We start from the raw sequence: 20268 nt of genomic DNA, 5'->3' as shown, positions 1-20268 counted from the left end.
TATCGAGTAGATGTTGTGGGTGAACTCTGGCTTTCCATCGGGTAAATGTCTTCATTGTTGCCGACGTTTCTAAAACCGACTCGGTTTAGACATCATTCGTCGGAAATTACTACAAGACATCATTCGCTAAGAAATGACGAGATCGTAAGAGTAGATGCCGATATTTTGTGAAACCTTGTAACAGTTTCCATAATGACAAAAAATGTTTGTATGGTCCACAGATATTTATTATTAAACGACCTAGGTTTCGAACACTTACGTCATTTCCGAGAATTAAGTGAAGTGACATAGTTTGAAATGACATAGCCGTAACCTGGAATCGGTGAATAAAAATATGTCGACCATATGAACGTCTCTCTGTCATTTTGCTGCTCTGTTACACAGGAAAGCTTTCTTTCGCGGAACAGAGTAGGAAACATGTGTGATTAGTGATTACTCAGAAATGAAATTAAAACACGCAATGAGCTCCGAAAATCTTTATTTCTAAAATATAATTGAGGATGGTAATACGAAAGACTTATTGAGAAAACTGTATCAGCCGACGCGACGGCTGCTAGATACAAGTGGTATCAGGAATGACAACTTCGACGGCACCAATCACTGGAACAAGCGTACTAGCTAAGATGGTAGCAATGATGCAGGACTTCTGAAATGCTGCTCTTAAACTCACGATACTGGAAATCCTGGGCTTGCTAGAATGCTCACTATATTTTTATTTGTGTGTGGCCATTGGCTAAGGTTCGTTTATTCAGACTTCATATTTGAATTTACTTCATTCATTTGAACCTATGGTTCCTCCGTTATGATTCTGTAAACCTTAATGAAATAGTGGACTTCTATTTTTTGTGAGGGTAGCGCAGTAGTCTCTATTGAACGTTGCTGAAAGGATGAATTGAATGAGATGGCCAATGACTATCTTCACAGTGTCACGCCTTTTTCTAGTCTGGTTGATGACACGGAAGAGAGTATTGTTGTACCAACACAGTTCTTCCGCTTGTATTCAAATGCCATGCTGCTATGCATCCGCGGGACAATGGAGCCTTATAATGGATTTTCAGGGTTGGTCATCGCTACCCTTTGGGGTGGAGATTTTTGGAATCGCCTCTGAGTTAAACGATGCGTAGTTGACGACTGTATCGAGAGTCATCCGGCTGGATTCTTCAAGCAAAAATTCCAGGCAGAGATTTGCTTCAGCTGAGGGTAAAACGGGTAAAATAGATCAGTTGAGTAATAAAAAAGCGCAAGAATATTCGGCAAAAAGAAAAATTATACGTAAATCCTAAAAAGAAGAGCAGGAACATAAGCGACCACAGCATGAAACATGATGGTTTGATGAAGACTATCTTCGGAGGACAAGTGGACCAATTAACTGTACACATATACTTAATCGGCGTTTAGCTAGATAGTAGATTCTATAATTACTCTGGTTATTTCAAGTAATGGAAAACATGCTCTACCCCCTTTTATCATTGTTTTATTCTAATTATTTCGGTAAATAATATTAATATCCTACTGGAAAATAGACGTTGCAATAAATACAGCAGATTTGTTTGATACTTGGTGAAACGGCTTTCCTCTGCATAAAGGAAAGTTCCGTTATCTCCACATTGTTAATTTGGTTTCATGAATGCAACCATACGAAACTTTCCAAAATTCCGATTAATCTAGTTAGCATCCCATTTGTTATTTTGTAGCGGTGTTATGGTAAAATTAATATATTTTACCTTACCTCATTCCACTCTTTGGTTTATCAAAGATATTATAAAAAAAGAATCGCGCAACCATTTTGAAGCTATTCCCTTTATTAAAGGCAACATTTTGCAAACGTTGAAACGAGTTGAGAGAAAAAATAGAAGTTTTAATAAAGTACATTCATTTAACGTTAATAGATTTACTCGAAGCGAAGACCGAAGTTGTGCGTAGGTACATACTAGGAAGTACTACTATAAGCACTACTATAAGAGACTACTTTAGCTAGGGATTGAGGTGCGGAAAATACAGAAAAGTTTTCAGGAAAAGGTGCTATATCATTGCACATTGAAGGCTCTTGAACTTTATTCCAGACCTGAGGTCAAATCATACACGAAAAGGCGATGTATCAGGGAAAGAAATGGTCTCCGAAGCCTCGCAGCTAGGAATAAGTTGTATGGGTAAGGCATTGGTGCAGTTCTAGAGATAAGGACTGGATTGAATAGTGCGATAAAAGCATTACGTTTGATATCTTCGGACCATAAATATGATTCTTGGAACTCTCATAATAGCGGGAGTGAGGCGTGAGAAAAATGCATTAGGACCGGGGATCGAACCACATTCACACACGAAGCTCCATACGACACTCCCTCGGAGTATCGTATACATGCACCAATAGTTGAATGTGGTAGTTGTATGCATATCAACCCGGAAAGCTGATAAAATCCGTTGGTTGATTTCCGGTCCCAGTGAATTATTTATCTTGCTTATTGATGTGAGCTAAACTCGAAGATCGAAACAATTTATGCCTAGGGTAAATTTTTTAAATCAACACTGATAAATTTGATCATTTAAAACGACTTATAAAATGTAGATATACCCTATAGCTCTTTTACTTCATTTATAACATTATGGTCATCTTCATTGATGAATAAGAATAACAATTTTTAATTTTCCTGAGAATTTACTTCTATAGCCGAGCTTGAAGGAAGCTCGGATATTGTAGTAAATTCATCGTACATAGTATAGCATTTGATTCTGAGTTTAAAGACTTCAGTTACTGGTGAATTAGAAAAAAAAATCAAGCTCTCCGTTTAATGGGAATATCTTGGAAAACTCACAATTCCTCCATTTTCTTCGAAAAAATATGGATATTACTGGGTCCCGCCGAAGTAATATTTGACTTGGTTCTGGAGAATGTTAAAATGATGATTCACACAATCGGAATCATGACCGGTCTAAAAAGAATGGCATCGATTGAAAAAGTTTGTCCTTGACAATATTTACTGACATTTCAAGCTATAGCGGCAGCCACTTCCTAGACATGAACCGGCCGCGGTGATATTGCCCCGGTCGTGAAATATGCGTCTCACTTCAATATAGTAGCTAGGCACTCCAAAAGTCTTTCAGGCGAGGGCCAAAAAAGCGATCTGAAAAAAAACTATTGCGTAGCGGTACTTTAATAAATAACCTTTCTAGCTGAACTCACGACCAATGGGACGACATAAAGGAGACACCAATCTGTCCCGTTTTAGCTTGATTTTTATTTCCACATTTTATAGGTTTCCAGAAATGTCCGCAGCGCTGCGATGAGCAGAGAGCAGGGGCGGATTTGGGTGGGGGGTCAAAGTCAATCGCATTAAACCCCCCCCCCAAATTTTATGAAATTTCTATTATGTTGATAGTTTTTCTATCTAATTGATGGGTTGAGGAGTAACTTTGTGAAAGCGATTCACAATGAAAAATGAAAACCTGAACCCCGTCCCTCCACCAGCCATACCCTCCCTAAGGGAGCCTCCTCCCCCTAACCTCTTCCTGCTGTATGAGCAAGTTCTTTCTCCCTCACTCAACTCTGTTGGCTAATCCGTTCAACCTAGTGACCTTCCTCCCTCCCCTTCCAAGCCTGGTATAAAATCACGTGTTGGACCTCTGTAGAGTTCACCTGATGATGACGTCTAACGTTGAAACCATTGTCGTGTAAATACGTGAATAAATATTCATGTGAAAGCACAAAGTTTCTTCATTTTCATTTTTCATAGTTTTTCTATCCTTTAATGCTAGGGTCTTCAAACTGGCGCGCGCAACAGCTAACCTCTTGCGGCCTCTAGAGGCCAAAAAAACTTTGTTTCACGCCGCACAAAATAAAATATATATCGATACACTCTTCAAAAATAAGAAAGGTGAACAATTGCACTGATTGATTGATTTTTTTAACCGATAAAGATTATTGCACTATGAAATTGTATGTTTTTTTCTCATTTTATTGATGTGGTGCTAAAGTGAGACGGAACATTGTGGACCTTCGGACGATGTGAAATCGATTTTTGCCCCTTGCATTGAAAAAGGTTGAAGAGCCCTGCTTTAATGCATAAAATTGTTAAATTTCATTTGTTGCTAATGATAGAAATGAAATTTTAAGCTACAAAATGCGTAAAAATAGGTCTAAAAAAATGACACGTGAGAACGGCCCTCTCTCCAAGGGGGGTATTCCATACTCCCCGGGCCCAGGTCATGACCCCCCTGAAATTTGATTCAGAATCCGCCCCTGGGTGAGATTGATTCATTTATTCTCAAATTGACAATATAATGTTTAATTATTTTGAGATATAGCATTGAAAATTTATGAATTTGATAAATCACATAATCGCGAGTATAAATTATTATTATTATCAAAGCATTTCACCGATTTACCTAGGTTTCCATGGAGTACTTAGAAGCATTCTGGGAGCCTCCCCTGCCTTCATGTACTTCCCTCTTAAATAAACTATAAGACCTACTCCCTTTCATTCTTCCTAAAAATCATAATCTCTTCCCTCCTATCTCTCTGTCGACGATTTTTGTTATCCTATTTAAATGAGCAGCTGTTATTTGGTTGGAAAATTCAATATTCGTTCACACGATGCTAGTTTATAGACTGGAAAGATTCGATGGCCGTCTATGCGGAAGTTTCCTGGTATCGCGAGGCAGGGGTCTGAATCTCAAAGGAAACATACCTGAGATCTGGTATATTGCCGGCGCAGTAGCAGGTGGTTGAGGCCAGAATGTAATACCACATGATGTAGTTCTACGCCACTGGATGAGATACATAAATCATGTGATGAATTTTATTTAAATCAAAATTCATCATTCAAATTTAAATCAAAATAATCATGCGGGTGTCAAAATATTGGTCGATAGGACAGCTACGTCAAATCAGTCTCAGAATTGATGACAGTTGAAGATGACGTACAGATTAGTGGTCCATCATACTGTGTTTCCCCATTATTGGTAAGTCAAGCTTGTTTTTGTATATTAGGAATAAAAAATCGTTCCATATGATTTTGCTCACCAACATAAAAAAATTACAAGTGTGCTCAAAAGTGATATGTATTTTGTAAAATGTTCAAGAAATGTTTTGGACCTATAGGCCTCGGCAACTTAGCCATTGATTAGAAAGCAGGTAAGGCCTAGATGGTGATTTGAACGTTGTAATTAGGGTTTTAATGTGTAATCATTTACTAATGGCCGGTGTAAAACCCCAATGGCGGAGTTGTACATCATTTAATGATCTTAAACTCTTGTGTAGTATTTTTTGAGGCCCTCATTTTATCGATCAGAAAATTACGTAAAATAGCTTTTGGAATATCTTTTGAATGATTTTCAAACGAATATCTTTTTTGAAACACATCCACCTCATAATAAAGACCCACCATTGTAAACCGCATTTATCCATATCGTGCAGTTGTATTTGATGGATGGATGGATTGGACGGTGATGTCTACGTTTATGATACTTGGCCATTCAATTACTTAGAATATTTTATCGGATTTATAATAATCCAGCGTGATTTATCTCAGTGATTCATTTTGGCATTTAAAATTTTTAGCACTAATAATTAGATTTTCCACCGAAATCTAACTTGTAAGTTACTCAATAGTACCATATGAAAATAATTGTCTTTCGTATTTAATTATTTTTACCTAAAAATGGATTCTCTCATTTGGATTTTATTAAAATATCTGAGCCGGCATGTTGGAACTGCTACGTGATGAAAGGCCGGGGAATTTATTTAACAGTGAATATTGTTTAAACATGTACTTAATTAATTAATTGGCAGTCTAGCATGTCGACATGATCCCGTTTCTTATTGTTCGCGGAGACTAATACCATAGAATACTCGATCTGCCGATTTTGGAATTTCAAAAGTACAATCTGCTTTCAATGGCGGGTTTTAATTTTTTTGCGGGGAACGGTTTATAGGCCACGGCAGTAAGGGCGTGTGTAGGATAAGTGTTTAAATGTTACGAATAACTAAATATATCAGCAAAAATGTGTAAAGGAAATTAACCGTTCCAGGCAGCCTTTAGAAGTTGATATAAAATATAAAGAGGAAAAATGATGAGTCGTCGAGGCTGGAAGATGGAGGAGAATTTTTAATTTCCTTTGTGTTTCATGTTTTAATTTATGAATAAAAGGTTCGCATATAAGAATGCCGATTGATTTTTTAAAAACTCGGTTTTAATTTGTGGAAATTCGTCACGGTGGAAGCACGGAAACCTTTTTCAATATTCCACTATATTGTTTTAAAGGCAGTTGTAGCGTTAATAATTAACCATTAATAATGGAGCAATTACTGCCGATAGTGATCTAGTTAATAATACAGTTAATCGGAATATTACAAAGGTTTTATTACTCCCAACTTAAAATGATAAATTTTGCACAAGGCAGAGCTTGTATACTGGTGCGAAATTTATCAGATGGAGAAACATGCCCTACAGTAGAATTAATTTCACTGCTACGACATATCCCTCAATCCACGTATGGTGTCAAAAATTTCGGCTTTGATTTGTGGAAATTCGCCACTCTGTAAGTTCTGAAACCTTAGTAATTCTCCACTCAATTGTTGTGAAGGCAATTGTAGCCTTAATAGTGGAGAATTAACTGCCGATATTGGTCGAATTAATTAATCGGAATATTACAAAGGTTTTATGACTCCCACGTTGGAATGCTAAAATTTTGCATATGGCGGAGCTTGTCTTGCCTGACGCGAAATCTAGCATATTGAGAAACATGCCCTATAGTCGAAGGAATTTCACGGCTACGACTTATCCCTCAATCCACCTATGGTGACATTTCAGTGACGACACGATCCGCTTTTATAACAGCGGGCTTTTTTTTAACCCTCCACCACCCAACAAGTTCGGTTTTTGTGGGCCGCGGAAAAGAGAGGGGAGGATTGCAAGAGGGATTTCAAGGGAACCTCGGCCTACGAGAGAGGGATGAGGAAAGGGTCGCCCTTTTATTCGAGCGCCAGAGGAGAGGACCCCCTCCCTCCTCCATGGCCAGCTGCTACACGCCGCCCTTCCCTCCCCTACTTCCCCTTACCCCCCTCCATTCTCCACTTCCTCCCCTAAGCCACCTTTTCCCTCTCCGGCCCCAGCCCAATCCTCGTTCAGTCAGTCGACTACCGCCGATCCTGAAAGTAGTATCCCCGGGAATTGACGAAGCGAAATAACGTTCCTTGTCGGAGGCTCATGTACTGCAACACCGAGATTATCGCGTTTAACCTTCGGCCTACCACCATCGCCCCGTGCTACGACCATACGTTGGGAGATACGTGAGGGAGTAAGGAGGCATACATACATATTACCTGCGCATCTTTGTGAAGCAGTGGACAGCATCACCGGGGGAGACTTCGAGTTAGAAGCTGCTGCCTGGCATAGTGCTGAACGCCCCCGCTAGGGACACAAGGTAGGAGACTTTCTCGCCACTGCGACGTTCCGATTTTCGCCGCTCCGAAACTGAAGGTTGCGCTTCCGTCGCCGGTGACGTGTGTGTGAAAAGCCGGTTGTCCAACCCTCTTCCAACGGGCTCTGAAAGTTTCTGATCGAGAGGGTCCATTGAATTAAGGCTTGCGGATTCGTGTGACGTCTGACCCCTGTCAACTTAATTCACTCAGACTCGGAATCTCAATATATTTGAATTAAAAAATAAATAATTCAGCCTGTAGCCGTGAAAAATTGATACCACTTGTCTAGTACATACACCGAACTTAACTCTGTTGGTTTACCAACAGCTTGGAGAGGCTGTGGCTGGTCTCTGCCTTGGATTTACCCCGGTAAACCAACGCATTACGTTTGGTGTTCTTGACTAATGGTCTCTATTATTTACTGAATTTATTTATTTTTGTCTTGCCGTAACAGCTTACCTCATCTTTGTGATTCATTGTGAAGGAAAGGCATGTTACGATGAAATAATTATCTTCGCCACTTAGCCATTCCAGATGAATCGAAAGAGTGCATGAGAGAATGAATGGTATAGAGATTGCAAAGAAGTCCGTTATAATTACGTCTATACATTCGCGCAATTGTTCGCCAGATGGAGAAAAAAATGCAGTTCTGTATTGTGCAATTATGCGTGCCCCGTGTAAAACAGTCTTAAAGTAAGAAATCCTAAAGTTGCCGGCCAATTTTCATGAGTTGGTGACGTCATCAGAAATCCTTACTTACTCGTTCAATGTGAATCTTTCATTAACGGAAGGCATCGATCATGAGAGCGTAAACAACTACGAAACTCGCGAGACCCATCATTTAAAGCCACGGAGTAGATTGAAGCGGTGACGCGCTCAGCGTGAACTTGTGATGTCATCAACTTATCTGTGTAGGGGTTAAAATGTCGACTTCTCTTCGCGAATGGCTCGAGAAGTAGTTGACGCGACGTAACGAAAAACGGAAAGAAATGTAGAGTGCTACTAAATGTTTCAAACTCTTTCATGATCAACAATGAAAGTGAAGTGGTAAACAAGCCCTTTGCTCTCTCGTTACATTATCATGCGGGCGGTTATCTTGGTACTATGACCATTGGACCCCGCAGGAGCCAGGAAAATACTAGATCGAAAATAGTCATCCCAAAGGCCACATTTGTTTACTTCTCCAGGCGTGACGGGATGCTTTGATTCATAAGGTGAGTTAATATAAATTTTCGGCTGATCATTCTTGTGTGAAGCTTAGTGGCTTGGTACTGATATTATGAGTTGAGTTTGCAGGGCCCAACTGCTCGAACAATTCCCACTGAAACCAGTGGAAAATACTTGCTAAAATCTCTGCTTGACTATTCTTGTTAGATTTGATTACAAAATCGTTCTCTTTATGATCCGGCGAAATTTTGCCACATTTTTTTAGGGGAAGGGAATTAGGGTTTGATTCGATTAAAAAGTATGCTAACTTTGATTCTCGACATTATTTTTCTGATTTATGCGAGCCAATCACGCCTTTGATTCTGCACATTTCGTACTATTTGTATTATTTGTCATTATATTTTATTGTCAGTGTCCGTTTCCATCATTTTTATTCATCTGTGTAATTATTTGTCGACTGATTTTTGTAGGCCGCCATTTGTAAGTTTGTTTTTTGGTCATCCGTATGAGAAAGCAACAATTTACTATGAGCCCGAACACGTATATGTGATGAACTGCTTAATTTGACAATCAAAGCAAGCTGAATAGCATTGTCGACAGGTCTTTGGAGCGAAGGTTAATATTGTTTCCGTTTAGGTTTATACGAACTGTTTTCCAAATACACAGTTTTCATTTCTCTAATGGCTTGATGCCGTTTATTGGCTTGCACTGGGTCGGAAAAAAACTTTTCGGGGCTGTTTCTTTGGCGGGTGAATGCATTCCGGTGGTTGGGGGAACAGTTATGGGAATAACCGAACACTTGGAGAGTATGGTCGACGAGTCCACCGTACGCTCGAAGTGGCATTTCTCTTGAAGTTCAAAGTTGTTTTTTGCTGACAGTGAACCTCTCGTAACCCACTGTACGTTTTGCATTATATGTAAGGGAAGCTGATGTAGTCATTTCATTAAAACACCGCGCTTTTATTTGAGAATGCATAATAATTAAAACTAAGACGTTCATTACAGTGCATTTACACATTTGTTCCCAACTATTTGGTGAGGAATTTGGCAATACAATTGACAGTTGGAGTGTACCCGGCGGTGTATGTGGAAACGAGTGACCGAAATTCGATGCTCCAATCATGTTTAAAGACATTAATCATGATAATGATCATGTTTTATTAGTTTTCCGCATGTATAAGTGACATTCAAAATTGTTTCAGAACATCCGTTTGTTTAAGCGATTACTAAAGGTCGGTATGTTTTTTATTTGTTATCGTGTGGCGATGGTGTCATGTGCTTGGATTATTCACCTGGGTGAGGGCTGCTCTTTAAAAAGGGTGCGGGAACATTTTTCTCGCAAGTCTTTGATAGGTGTGTCAGCAATGTAAGCGGAAATGGGGGATAAGGGCATATCTTTATGACTTGAGCACTTCGTTATCGGTTATAATCGACATTGTATTTTCTAATACAGGCGGAATTTCCTTTGGCGGTTGGGATAGTCTTTAAAACGATCGCTAAATGTAGAAATCCGTTCTGTTTAGATCCTTTTTCTGAAATGTTTAAACGACCAATTTTCTCAAAAATTCGACGATCAAAATCCATCGCTATATGTGGTATGCAGGGCCGTTGCATTCGCTCACTATACCACATTGTAGCTGGTGAGCCTGCTTATAAAGAACTGCCTGATCTTTAAGTGTTTTCCATTTCAGGAAAAGAAAAATGGATTTAAATACAAAACGATCGTGAACAGTTTACTCTATCGGAATCAATGATTTTAGTTCTAAGGTTTCGTGATAAAATGCGTCCGGATAATGGATTCGTAATAAGATTTAGAGCTGATTGGGGATAAAGGGTAGAAATTATTCCGTGCTAAATATGTTACAGAGCCTCGAAATGATACTATTTTCATCAACAAACTCTGGTTGAGGGAAGGATTTGTGTTTTATATTTAGCCTGAGGTTGGAACAACTAAAATTTTCCATTATTTAGAATGTTTTCAGTCGGCGTGATATTGTGCTCGAAGTTTATAAATTAAAACTATAATTGAATCAGTTTCACCGATTGCAATCGGAACTAATGGATTTCCCTGATGAGGCCGGTTCTATATATTTCAGCCGGTCACATGTTTCTTGGTTTACCTCCCGGAAACATAAAACGGACGAGAGTCCCTAGGAATAGCGCGCTGATATGTGTGGAGAAGGAGGGAGGGGGAACCTGACTTTCTACCTCTTGCATCCCGGAACAAATGTAAGCGACGCGTGCGGCGTTCACACAAGCTGCTCTTTGATGCAGCGGCCGAGACGAGGGTTCCCAAGAACGCTTGCTTCTCTCGTATCTACGAGGCGACACCTCGAGGTACTTTTATTTACCGAGTCTTTCCTTATCACTCCATCAGATGGGGCGACGTTGTTTTGAATCTGTGGTTCCAGGCCTGAGTAAAGTCTACGGACCGCTCACTCACTCACTCACAATTGGTGAGGATAGGTTTCGATTCGTACTAAGTCAAGGGCGTGTGCGAATTTGGGGGGGGGGGGGCAAGGGGAGCCTGCGCACCCCCCACTTAAATTGTAATTTGTCCGAGAAAAGGACGAAACCTCAATATTCAAGTACAATAAAACCAATAACATCAAAATTTAAAATAAATTTTAGTCTTAGAAATCACTTAAAATGTTGTTTTCAGAGGCAGAGTTAAACAAATTATCCAGGAACACTGAAGGGCTGTGGCAGGGCTGCCGACTTATAAAAAATATTGAGGGGGGGTTCATACTGGGGTCTTGCCCCGGGAAATTTTATAAATAGTGAGTTTTTAACTAAAAAAAAGTATTTTGGAAGAGTCTCATTGTCAACATTAGAATCCGACACTTCGGGGAAAATTTAAAAGCCTGGCACGTATTTTCCTCCCCCTCATAACGAATTTTTGAGGGGGCTCGGGCCCCCTCAGGCCCCATGGAGTCGGCGCCACTGGGCTGTGGAATACCCTCCGTTTCAATGTGGGGTTTTCCATAGCCCCCTAAACCTCCAATAGAGCTCACCCCGTACCAAGTCATTGGGATTGAAATTTATCGCAGGGTACATCTGCATCTACTTACTACCCCGTAAGCCGCCTAAACAGGCGTGTGTCGGGGTGGTGTTAGCAGGCGCGCAGCTAGGAATGAACGCCAGGGGGGGGTTTTGGGAGCAACTAATACTGCAGGGTTATGGTACACGGGAAGTGCGGGTGCCCTCCCCCAGAAACTGTTTTAGATAAATGGTTCAAAATTGTGAGTTTTACGGCTTTCTGAGGGATATTTTATTAATCCTTACGCTATTCTTTAAGTAATATTTATACAATTAAGTAAGTAAAATGGATTAAAGTTTAAAATTTCTCTTGAGTTCTGGAGGGGGGTTTTATCCCCCAAAATCCCCCACTCGCTGCGCCACTGGGTGTTAAGACACCAGCCATTAACGTTTAAAAAAGATAAGGCAATGCGTGAAGTGAGTTTCACCCGGTATTTATTAAAGTGCTTTACGGTTCCTGGGAAAAAAATAATTCCTATATAAAAAATCTCCGCGATAGTATCTCTCTTAATTTATCCTCATATTCGGGCCTATAATAAAGAGAGATTATGCTCACCGTGTCGCTCTGGAAGATATCTTAATTACAAGCGGGGAGGAAGGCTCCCAGTGTTGCAATCCGAATAGGAAAAGGGAAATCTAATATCCTAATAAAAATAAGAATGAATGAACTTGAAACAAGTATGAGATCCATAAGAGAGTCAAAAAATGTAGATTAAAAATTTTGCATTGAAGCGTGTAGGGGTTTTTCCTTTCTATGGGCCTCCTAGTACCGCGGGGTCAAAGGATTGTCCATAATTTGAACCCGCGACTCCTTTTTAAGTAGCTTCAACCATTAGGTAATCACGTGCCCAATGGTTTTAGCTACTGAAGTTCTGCGGATCACTCAGCTAGAGTGGTCCGTAGAACTTCAGTAAAGTTCCCACTATACCATTTGCCGGCTGTAACCCTTACCCAGTACTTCGGGCTTAACCTGATTTAAAGGCGATAGGCTGAATAAAAAATCAAATTTAATTAAAGCAAGGGCGTACCCAGGATCAAAACTAGGGGGGCATACATGGTTATGCAAGTTATAGGTAAGATTTAAGCATGGAAAAGGTGAATGAAATCAACATTTTAAGGTAACTATAACAGCTCTTTATTAAAATCGACTGATTTGGGCGTTACTTGATGGAACGATGAAACTTAGACAGCTAATAATAAAAAGTTTGTGGAATAGGTCTGGGTTTTGTTTCACCATGAGCTCTTCATTAGTTTTTAAAATTATTTACTTGAAAAAATATTATTTTCCTTTAAGACATTTTCGATTTTTGCTTCTGGGGGGGGGGGGGCAGCTGTCCCCTCCTGCCTCTCGCTTGGTACGCCCATGCATTAATAGTTCAATTATATTAAACACCTTTGGGCAGCAACTATTAGTCCGTGATTGTATTAACGCAAAAATTTGATGAGTGACCGTACAGAAAATATTAAAATGGTCACCTTAGACAAGAAGTAGAAAATATTATGATGTAGTAAATACATTCGCTAATGTTAGAACCTGCTGAAAGCGATGAAAAAATTATGATTGAACTATTAATGGTTAATGTAGAGCGTGTCCTGACCTAAATAATTGATTTAGGCTATCCATCTCTTTCAATGAGCTGCGATCTCAAGATTCTTTTTTATTTATTTATTTACCCTCTGTGCGGCATTCGAGGCTGCTTGTAGTAGGGAGAAAAGATGAGGTTTTCCTGCAGTGACGCTCAAGGAGGGAGTGTTGCATTTTGTACATATATGCTCTTTTTATTACCGTGAGTTGGTTTTTCCCGCTTTTTTTCTCTGGGAACTGGCGTTTTATGTCCCAAACATCCGCGGCTATACTTGGAGCAAGGGAAGAATGCTTCGAATGTGTTCCTCCTCTTGTTTTTTTTCATCCTTTTGCCTTGTGTCCAGCGCAATGCCCCAGCGCGATTCAATTCGCCTCTGCGCGCGCTCAACAGGTCGATATGGTACCCTTTGAGCGCGATCCCCCCGTGTAAAGCAGCTGTGCACCGAGAAAGGGGGCCATTTTAATCCGGGTCAAAGATCGCGCGTCGGAGCTCCCTTTTTTTCTCGTGGGAGAGGTGAATCCTTCTTTTAGTCATAAAAATACCTCGATTCGCTCGTAGCGGAAACTCTAGATTTGTGATGGCCATTTTATTATCAATTTGTGTCAAATGGTTCGTTAGCAACAAAGGGGAAGTAAATGAGATTGGGTAAGTAATGAGTTACGAATTGAAATAGTGGTAGAATGTGGAGTCGAAGTACGAATGTGGATTCGATGGATCGAAACCATCAAATATGTTAAGTTTTGACTGTAATTCAGACTGACTCACTGAAGATGCAAATTCATTTTTTTTCTCCTGGAAGAGCCAAATATTTTTTTTTATCGTCATACTATTACTTAGATTCGCTCATAGCGGAAACTGTAAATTAGTGAACGCCATTGCTTTATTCTTGTTTCAAATTATTCTTTATCAACAAATCGGAAGAAAATGGTACTGGGGATGTGATTAGTTATGAAGAAAAGTAATGGGACGCCGAAGTTTGCTGTTCGATTGCTCGAATCGTCAAATATATATGTTTTTGGCTGTGGATATAAAGTGATTTTAGGTAAAGATGCATTTATAATTTAATTTTAATTGTTGTTCGATGTCTGTGACATTCAATGTGTGATCGTTGATTGACTGCTGAAGCTCATTCGATCGCTGATGGACATTGGAATGCGAATGGAAGAATGATAATTAATTTGCTTAATTAAAGCGCTAGTCAATGGTCAATGATTTAGATTTAACTTTTGGGTGCAGTGCCAACCGGCTAACTATAAAAAATGCGAATGTCAATGATTTAAATTACAAACGTCAGTAATTGATGATAGTTCAAGATCGGACACCAGCTATATAATGAATAGTATATCTTAGGATATCAGAATCTTGAATCCTCAATGGTTAGAATAACCCGTTTGGGAAATGTATGTCGATGGGGTAACTTGGAGGGAACGTTTATTGTGAAGATTTGGACGGATTATGTGAAATTAGTGTGTCGAGCTCAAGGAAACTCTGACTCTCCGAAAAGGCTGCAGGGGAATGTTTCCTACGGTCTTCACGGTGAAAGAAAAAAAACCAGTACTGTTCCACCAAATCTTGCCAAAATCAGTTGATTTCGTTTACCATGGTAATGATATCATCAACGATTGTTGTCAGGTAACAATTTCCCACCATCACGCTTGGAATGGGGACTCCAAGGGAGATAATATTCTAGGGATGATCGACTGAGAAGGATGAAGTATGCCGTATCTCTCTTTAAACAGCCAATTGTATTTCATAATGGCGATTTTGATGAAAATTGTCCCAATTCAGTTGCAAAACATGGAGCCATAGCTCATGTTTTGTTGATTTAGAAAAATATATTGAGTGAGCTCTTCCACTGTGGTCCTCCCAGGGTCAAGTCGTGAGGTATATTACGCTCTTTTGAGTAGAGAATGGCTCAGAGAAAGGAATCTGCCCCTGAACCCTGAAATTGCTTGATGGCTAGAAAAAAATACGGCTTTGTTTCTGTAAGAGGTGACCATCCGCTAACTTCAATCCGGGTTGACGCAAACGAGTGGTCTATTTACTACCGATTTCTAGCCTTTTAAATGTGATGAATTTGTCAGTTTCCCATTTAGCATTTTTTATTTAAATTGAATACTTTCAAGAAGACTCGAGCTACATATTAGTCCTAATTACATGCTAAAAGAGTTCAGTTGTGAAATCAGTGCTTAATTGCATGGAATTTAATACAATCGGTGAGGGTACGCGCGACTTGTAATATAGCAAAAAAAAATTAGCTAGGCATGGAAGGTATTAAAACATTTCTATTGTAAATCACCGATTCAAATCGAATGAGTGATGAACAGAATTTAGTTGTATTCCATTTAAGATTTTCTGAAATTTGTCGTTAGACGACTTCATTAGGTTGTCTGGGAGTCTTTCATATGCCTGTTATAGGAATTATTAGGGTATAGGTTAGGACACCTTTCGATCATTCCATGTTTATATCTGTCTCTTACTTAATTCGGACAATGCAATAGTGCAGAATTGTTAGTTTCACAATGGACGACCATGAATTTTTTTAGTGACTTGTTAAAAGACAATAAGTACTTATCCACCAACTCTACGCCTTTCATGTTTACGAAGCACTTTTTTATGCAGCAACATTTTGATGCGATGATGCTTTTTATACTAATTCTTCGTCCGGAAATAATGTTCATTTAATACGATGGGTTTCGCTTTATTGTCGATACCCCAGATCAGATTAATATCGTAAAGCGAGGTTTCAATGTAACGTTAAAGTGACGTCACCAACTCGGACTGACGATAACTGGAATTTTATGCCTGAATACACAAGTTACTAATGTTAACTTCTCGTAAGATCAGGAGTTATAATTTTATCCTATCCTCTTCTTGTAAATGCTTCCAAAATGTGCAAAATTTCGACGGAAAAGAAATCATGTTCCTCGACCGGTACGATTTTTCTCTGTGGAATTTTGACTCTTGCCTCCACAAAGGTACACCACGAGCTAGCCAATTGTTATTTCCTTTAAGGCTATCATTACTTTTTATATATCGATACTATTCATCGAGTGCGAACGATATTCATATTTACCGTCATTATACGGTCGACAGAGGTCACTACGTCTCTTCCTATATTAGTATTGGGAGAGATTCCCTCTTTCAGTCTCATTAAACGTTATCAGTTGTTTGAACTCCGATTGCGAGAGGCGTAACAATTCAAACATTAGAAGACTGTAATCGATAGGTTACTCTCGCCCTCTCTGTAATGTCTAAAGCGGAAAAAAAGTCAAATTTCTGGCCCTTTAGGTCAGCTCTGCTTCATACATAATTAACGAAAGACTCATTATTAACTGGACATAAAAAATCATATCCTCAATTTTATGTCGAATATTTGCATCGCATGCTGACTTTCGATAGAGGGAATGGCTTTTTGAAAAAATGAAGTGCAGGAAATTATGCAACTTTTCGTTTGCCATTTCTCTTTTCCCGAAGCTGCAGCATGTCCTGTTCACGTGATCTAAGGCTGGGAACAGAGTATTATTATGTGCGTGAAAAACAGTTCCACTGAGAAATTATCACTCCTGAGTACCTTTTCTGCCGATGACAGCTTTTGTTACCTCGGGGCATTGGCAAACTAGCCTTTAAATATCTCTGCAATGAAGGAAATAAGCCCCAAAAGGAAATGTGTTTATCATTTCCTGCTTGGGAGTGCATATAATCAAGTTCATCCTGTCACCATGGATAATTATATCGTAAAATGCGGAAGAGTAAACCGTGTATAATTTTCGGCTGATTATGGCATTTCCTTGATGTATTAAAAATTCGTAAATTCAAGACAGTCATTACACTCCTTTATCCGAGTATAGTTTTTAGCTCTGAAATCTGTCAATGGAAGGGAAACGCTGAAATGAAATATGCATGAACAATTTAAATAAGGGAAACTGTAGCGGTGTTTGTGTTTGGTATTCAATGCAGGGACATGCTGGCGATAAATTAGGTTGCAAATATTATCACCGTTGTGCACTATAATGGCAAAACGCTCCTCTACGAATGAAGATTTCTTTGCGAGGATTTTAACTATGCATAAAAATTACGGCGAGTGATTCAGCTACATTTGAACCACTGTTTAATGACCAATGGAAAATGCCCACGGAGCCTTGATTGGAGTTAATATTAAATTTCTATTCAGGTAAAAAAAACTATATGCGTGCTGTGAGTGTCATGTTATCGAAATAAATTTTGTTGCAAGTCATAATTGAGAGGCTCATTCCTCATAACGATTTTACCCGTTGCCGAGGCAATAATTTTGAAATTTTATCGTTTTGATTTAGGAAGGGTGCTGAAAATTACTAACTCTTCTTGCCCAAAAAGATCTTTTATTTGATATCTCATGCGATGAATTTATTGGAAAATAATTTTGAAACTAGATAATCAAGTATCGGATGCAGAAGATGTAATAAATAAATAGCTCGTGACTCGCGATCGAAATTTCTATGGAGTTGGACTTAGTTCAAATGTAACAGCTAATTATCAATTCAATTTCCACATTGTTACTTATTCGGGACTGCTTCTTTTAAAGAGAATTGCGGTTAAATTCTCAAGAATCTTTTTTTTGTGCAGTGGAGCCTGACTCATATCTCGCTCCACGCAGCCGTTAATTTTTATTGCCAATGTAATGTTACCCTGGAAATGGGTAAAGAAACAATAATACGTTCATGGAATTGGGGAGAAACTCATCATGTGCGCTAATTAATATGGGAAAATTAACTTGGGCCTTGTAAGTATGAGGATCGATCAGTGTTTGAGACCTTAAAACAAAATTTGCGAGAGTGCTTGGGGTGTTTTCAATTCCCACGGTATGTTGTTAGACCTCTTCGTAATTTCAACCGAGGTTATTTGCTTTCAGATCCGGCGTTTCCCTGAAAACAAAATATTTGAGGGTAAAATCTCCACCAAAGAATTACTTACTGATAATTTTTAAAACCTTTCACTCTGGCTTGGCCTATCAGAACTCTTCCATCGACCTCCAACTTCAAATTTCCTCAATTCATATTGAGCGAGTTCTGTTCTGTTGTAATGCTGTAATATTTAGCTAGTAAACATTCCAGGCCGAGCCGTTAGAGACATAAATACACACCTTCAATTTCTCTGAACCCAATAAATACACCAACAAACTTCACATTCTCCATCCGAAACTCTGTTGCCTCACACAAGCGGCGCATATCCATATTCTCTTTAGATTGGCCAATCAAGGTTGGTGCTACAATCATTTTTAATTCTCGATAAAAAATGCCATTGTAATTTTCTCGAACATCTCGTAATATTCTCTTCTGTATATTCCATTTACGGAGACAGAAACTAGGCCTTTCGAGCTCATCCCTTCCGGACTCGATGACGGTCGGTCTCCGCCTGCTTAAGTAACTATCTAGGGGTTCACACCCGCCTGGCTAGGTTTGCATTTTCAAGTGTGATCGTGTTTAACTAGTTGTCAACCCCGCCATCAGCTATACTGTTCTCAGGGCAATAAATAATATACAAAAAATAAATTTTTGAATTTATTTTTAATCCTCACGTTTACACGGGCTCCTATGACAGTGTTTGTCTAATCTCCCGTCTCGAAGGCTACTAGCATTTCCCGACCAGTTTTTCGATATTTCACATTTCTAAGCCGCTGCACCATTGATGATTAAGGATGAATTAGTACGATAATTATATTAAGTACATCAAAATAATGTCGCGCGAGGCATCTTAGCCTAATCGATAAAATATTCACGGTTTTGGCACCTAGTAAGGTTGTTTAATTTTAACGGCGCAAAATCATGTCCCGATCTTATGGTCACTAGAATCGAATGGTTAGAGAGGTAACAGAAGTGTGTCTCGAGGAGAAAAAGCTTGACCGAGATTCTGGGCAGAATATAAGCCAAATATGGAGACCATTGGTTGATAAAATACCACAGTCACAGACTCAAATTCAAAACCCCCCTGAGTGCATGTGAAACTGATGGCAAACAATTGGTCTCAACGGTTCTCTGACTAGCTGAGTGTAAAAGCCAAACTCATTGGATCCAACGTGGACCAAACTAGGCGGTCACTCTTAGCTCTGATGACGATGAGGAAATTTATCATCGAAGCATTGGCCTCAAACAGCCTTACCCGGCATTGGCGGATTTAGGGGGGAACGTGCCCCCCCTCCCCCAGACGCTTAATAAACAGACAAGATTTTTAATACGGTTATCATTACGTTCGTTTTGTTTTGTCTTTTACGGTGCCTCAATCATGTATTTTTATATTAATAACTTTCGTATTAAAATAAAGACAGAATTTCTTATAGTAATTGTTGCATGTAGCTTTTAGCCTAAAATATGAGAAGACCGTTTGCCTGTCAGACCCTTGTGCCCCCCTCAATCAAAATATCCCGCATCCGCCCTTGTTATCCGAGGTTAAACTCGATATGATTTTACCAATAGTAAACGCCAGAAGTAATGGACCATGACAGCGGCGGAGAAAGAAAGGACAGAGGCTTTCGATATGTGGTGCTACAGAGGAATGATGAGGATAAAATAAATCGACCGAGTTAGTAATGACGTAGTCCTAATGAGAGTAGGAGAGAAGAGAAGCCTCATGAAAACCTTAATTAGAAGACGGAATAACCTTATATGTCACATATTGAGACATAATGGCTTGATGAAAACAACTGTCGGGGGTCAAGTGAACGGCAAAAACGGAAAAGGGAAACCCGGAATGAAATTTATAGAACAGGTAAAGAAAGATGTGAAAGAGAAGAAATACGTAGGTGTGGAAAGATTAGCTGACAGGAGATTTGGGTGGAGAGCTGCGTCAAACCAATCTTAGCATAGTTGACCAGTGATGATGCTACGTCGGGAAAGCCTGCTATCTTTTAACTTCTCCTAATACTTCCCTGACTCGATGCGTTGGATTGGCCTAGGTTTTCCCGTTTGCATGAGCGCGACCCGTCTCCCACATTCCTCCTACCCCGTAATTCAGACCCTCAACTTCCTCCTCATACCCTTCATTTCTTTTTTTTTTTTAAAAAAAGGAGCCCCAACTCCACAA

General features: G+C 39.4%; 1 protein-coding gene across 1 annotated transcript in view; it reads left to right on the top strand.

The window, feature by feature from the left end:
- The first annotated feature begins 7118 nt into the window (after positions 1–7118).
- LOC124153632 (putative fatty acyl-CoA reductase CG5065) overlaps positions 7119–20268 on the top strand; it is a 95057-nt gene continuing 81907 nt past the window's right edge. Inside the window, exon 1 of the mRNA XM_046526924.1 lies at positions 7119–7419. The gene's annotated coding sequence lies outside the window, so the exon portion shown is untranslated. The remainder of the gene's footprint in view (positions 7420–20268) is intronic.

Source organism: Ischnura elegans, chromosome 2 (genome assembly GCF_921293095.1).
Source record: "Ischnura elegans chromosome 2, ioIscEleg1.1, whole genome shotgun sequence".
In the NCBI taxonomy this organism is placed as follows: domain Eukaryota; kingdom Metazoa; phylum Arthropoda; class Insecta; order Odonata; family Coenagrionidae; genus Ischnura; species Ischnura elegans.
The sequence above is the reverse complement of the archived record's forward strand: the minus strand, read 5'-3'. Positions and strand labels throughout refer to the sequence as shown.